This window comes from Martes martes, assembly GCF_963455335.1.
Source record: "Martes martes genome assembly, chromosome: 3".
Lineage (NCBI taxonomy): Eukaryota > Metazoa > Chordata > Mammalia > Carnivora > Mustelidae > Martes > Martes martes.
This window is the reverse complement of record NC_137890.1, coordinates 72,836,430-72,841,192: the sequence shown is the minus strand read 5'-3', so window position 1 is coordinate 72,841,192 and position 4,763 is coordinate 72,836,430. Positions and strand designations below refer to the sequence as shown.

At 44.8% G+C, this 4,763-nt stretch overlaps 1 pseudogene across 1 annotated transcript; it reads left to right on the top strand.

Annotated features, from left to right (window-relative positions):
- Nucleotides 1-778: 778 nt before the first annotated feature.
- On the top strand, nucleotides 779-1,349 carry LOC308340239 (transmembrane protein 126A-like; annotated as a pseudogene). The gene has a single exon. The product of its transcript is annotated as a transmembrane protein 126A-like (transcript).
- The last annotated feature ends 3,414 nt before the right edge of the window (nucleotides 1,350-4,763 follow it).

Below are 4,763 nucleotides of genomic sequence, written 5' to 3'. Positions count from 1 at the left end.
AATGGTACGTATTTCCTATTGGGTTCCCACAGGGGTTTTTGTGCTCCGTGAAAAGGTTTTTAACTAATTTCCCATACTTTTACTGTGTCCTTTAACACACAAATACTATATCCATTGACATATAAATTTAGGAAACACATGAGAACGTTCTGGATTATAAAGTGTGTTAAGGACTGAATTGTGTCCCCCTAAAACTCTAATGTTGAAGCCCTAATCCCCAGAACTCAAAATGTGACTGTATTTGGAGATAGAGCCTTTCTTTTTTTTCAAAGATTTTATGCATTTATTGGACAGAGATTACAAGTAGGCAGAGAGAGAGAGAAAAAGAAGCAGGCTCCCTACTGAGCAGAGAGCCTGACTGGGGGCTCGATCCCAGGACCCTGGGATCATGAACTAAGTCGAACGCAGAGGCTTTAACCCACTGAGCCACCCAGGCACCCCAGAGATAGAGCCTTTAAAGAAATGATTAAATTAAATGAGGCCCTACTTTAAAATGACTGGCATCTTTATAAGAAAAGGAGATTAGGCCATACAGAGAGATGCCAGAGATATGTGAGCCCAGAGGAGGAGCCGTGTGAGGACACAGTGAGAAGATGGCCATCCACAAGCTTCAGAAGAAACTAAACTTTTGCCTCAGTTGTGTGTCAGCCCAAGATGGCTGAACTCAGGCCAGTTGAGCAAAGGTTGGAGTGAGCCCCAACGTGGCCGGGGAAGACCGCTGGAGGCACCAGCTGCTGTGAGGACAGCATAAGGCTTTAGATGGAAAATCATGAACAAGATGAAGGAAAATTTAATTATCAATATCATAACCAGAAAAATTAACTCCCCAGAGCAGAAAGAATCTGCTTGAGCATGGGTCAACCTATATTAGATTCAATGCTATTTCTGTGGTCTCACAGCAAACAGTCTCTTTCAACTCCTCTTTAGGGGGACACAGGCATGTATGGCTGATCACAGCTGTGGGCTCACCAATGGCAGTGATCCCAGTTTTGACGGCACAAGCATCCTACAAGGATTTGGTTAAGTTTACCTTTGAATATGGGTGATTGGAATTGTGAAATCTGTACCATAACATGAGTCGATTGATTGGTCTTGTTTTGAGGGGTCTGTACCCTGTTTTCTTGGCTCTACCTGTAAATGGTGGCCTTGCAGCCAGGTATGAGTCAGCCCTGTGACCAGAGGAAAGAAAGATCTTCACCTATTGGATTAGAATTTCTAAGTCTGTCTTTAGAAAGATGTTATTTCCCATTTCACTCCAGACTGTGTTTGCGGCATACCTCGGATCTAAACAATATAAACTAATTATAAAGGCTCTTCTGTCACCTGAACCTGGCCTAGAAATTCGGTAACTGTTAGACAAATGTGTACACAAAAATAAAATTCTAATGTGTGGAAAAAAAAAAAAAAAAAGAACCTAAGCCTGCTGGCACCTTGATCTTAGACTCCCCAACTCCAGAACTGGGAGAAAATACATCTCTGCTGTTTAAGGGCCCCCGCCTTATTATGACAGCCCTAGCAAGTTAATATATGATGGAAATCATATTTTCAAAGGACTGTCAGAGCTGCAAAAGTCAGGACATAAGCGCCAGCAGCACAAACCTCTGGTTGTGCAGAATCAGGGTGGGGCGGGGCCCATGCTGGTCATGGGACCAAGTGGAGGCACAGTCAGGGTATCAGACTGGCAGTGTGGGGCTCTTCGACACCAAAGACCAGATCATTCAATATGTTGCCGTAAAGGTGTTTCCCACGGCTGCTCTCTTCCACTCGACGCCTGTGCCCAGTGCCGATGATAGGAGAACCTTCGAGATTTTCCACATCCTCCTTGTCTATAGCATTTGCAGTCTCCTAGCTGTGCTGCCCTCATGGGCAGCCCACTTGCTCTCAGCTGATGGGAGCTCTCTGCTATGAGCCTCAAAAAGCTGTTACTTTCCACTGCGAGCAGAGTGGCAGTGGGGAAAAGCAGACTTTGGCATCAGATAGACATGGGCGTGACTCTGGACTCCATTGCTCATCAGCTTGTGATTTTGATCAAGTTATTTAACCTCTTATGGTCTCCTTAAAAGAGGGCAACACATTCTACCCTTGACTGATTGTTGAGAGGATAAAATGAGATAATGTGTGAAAGGGGAGGTATCAACAAACACTAGCTTCCTCTTACTCTGGGTTCTTTCCTCTATCCTCCTACTCTTTCTCCTACTCCCATTCTGAGTAAGAGGAGGAATCAAAGAAAACATCATGGTCCCTGACACCCAGACTTGTAACTCTCTTCCGCTGCCCTTCCCACCTGTCTGACTCAACCAGGGAAGGTCTGCCTATAGACATTAGGGTTCCACGTGGCCCCTGGAGGCAGCTCACCAGCATCACCTTTTGTGGGATTTAGCTAATTTCTGCAGAAATTTGATCTGGCAGAAGCCATTTCTTTCTTTGGATTTCTAGAAAGACATGTCACTTGAGGGGAGATACCAACTTCAGCCAAGCCTAGCACAGTGGTTCCTGCATTCTGGAAATGTTCATTGCTCATAAAATTTTCTTGCTGCATTAAGATTTTTTAAAAAAGTATAAGATCTCAGCTCACACAAACATCCCAGAAGTTTCTACTTGGCAAAACAAAAGTAGAACTTTTATGCAAAGACATTTTGGATTTCTCAGCAGTGTGCCCATATCCCTAGCCATGCCTACCTTGACTACGCTCACCTCACAGCCTTGGGATGAGGTCTCTGCATTTGCTTCTTACACTGAACATTCCTCCTACGAGAATGGGCCATCAAGGCCGCAAGCCCCATGCAGTGGCTGAGAACACAGGTGGTAGAGACAGTTACTTGGGGGACTTTCAGTAGGTAATTGACCTCTTCAGGCCTTTGTTCCCTCATCTAAAAGAATAGAGGAGAGCTAATGAGCTAATGAGCTAATGAGCTGCTGTAAGAGTTGAGAAAAAGCCTGAAAGGCCCTGTGTGCAGTGCCTGGACCATAATAATAATGACTCCATAAAGGCTACCCATCATTATTATTACTATCATCAATATTTTTCAGCCAATGCAAGCTTCACATAAAAGGAAACAGCAGCAGAATACCTCCATTAATGCCTCATCATTTTATCCCCTGACTGCTAAGAGGCTTAGTGGAGAAAAAGCCACAGAGGCATAGTATTTATGAAGGGCTTTTGAATATGAACCAAGGGCACATCCCCAAGTTGAGAAGCAGAAAGCAACAAGGCTGTCTGCAGAAGACTGGTCCTAATGCAGGCCATGGGCAGCTGTGGGGCAGCTGAGGTTGTTACCCAGAGCAGGGTTTCCCACTCTCTCCACTATTGATGTCAGGGGCCAGAGAATTCTTCATTACCTTGTGTATTGTACAAAAGTCAACAGGATCCCTGGCCTCTACCACTAGGTGACGGCTGCACCCTCCAACAACCAAAAATGTTTCCAGACATTGCCAAACGGCCTCTAGAAGGCAAAATCACCCCCCTTTAAGAGCCACTGGCATTGAGGGATATCTGACTGTCTTATATTTGGTATTGAGTACTGTCTCTTAGGTGAAAAGGGAATATGTGATCACCGCAGGTGGGGCTGGGATTCAGTTGGCTGGCACTGGTCCAGCCGAACCATTGTTTATGGTCCTGTACCTGTTCCAATGGATTGGTGCCTGTGCTGTACTGGTTGGTAAATATGCTTAATATAATTCCTGCATCACTGTGAACCTTAGGCTGAGGTTTCTCTCAAGAAGCCAAGGTTAAAGCAGATCTTAGTTGTTTGTGTACTGAAGGCGAAGTTCATCCAAAGAGTATCATGGGGGCTAAAAGTCAGATGGTTGTCATTCTACCTCAAAGGCTTCCGACAATGTCTCAATATGGTCTTTTCACTCACTGTTACCTTCTTCCTCATCTTTCCCAATGACAGTACAATATGGTATTTCAGACTGCTTGTCCTTAATGATGACCACAAGCTACTTACCTGGTTCTGGACTTGTGCAGAACAGGTGTTAAGAGCTGACTCTTCTCCAAATGTCTCTGTAAATAGAAATATACCACTTCTGATGACATATCCTCAGGCTCTAGGGTGATGCATGCATACCACATTTCTCCAAAGGACGGTTTCAGACTTTGGGTCCCAGAGTGCTTGCAGTGGAGATGGGGACCTATTACAAAATGAAAGACATCCAGAAATGTGGCTACCAGTTTTGATCCATGTCTGGAACCGTTCTCCAACATGGGGAAAGGGAGATGGGGGAACACCTGGGGAATGGCAGTACCAACAAATTCAGGATCCAGGGAAAAACTAAAGATTAATTAGGTTGAGTTACTCTCTAAGATTAATTAGCCCATCTGCCAAATAGAATCACACAACTGCCATAGGCAACCACGTAGTTGTTGCAATGCTGTTAAAACCACTGAAATAACAGGCCACCCATGGTGAACCTTCCCAAAAAGACCAATTTAGTTAGAGGCATGGTGTTTGGTAAGAACACTGGGCCAAGGTTCTGGATATAGGTAGGGAATTTAATACCGTTTATAATCTGGGTCCTTAGTCATTGAATGGGCTTATCAGTCTCTGGAAACAAAGCTCTGAAAGAAAATGAAGGGCTGTGGAGAAACAGGGATGCTAAAGTCCCCAGTATGCTCACATCTATCACCAAGCCTGCTTCTCAGAGGTGCTTCTGGGTCTGCCCCCATGCAGCTCCCCACCTGGAACGTCCCCCCTCCCAATTCACTTATCTAATGCTCTGTTCATTGTAGGGTTTTGAGGATGTTACTTAACTTCCCTGTG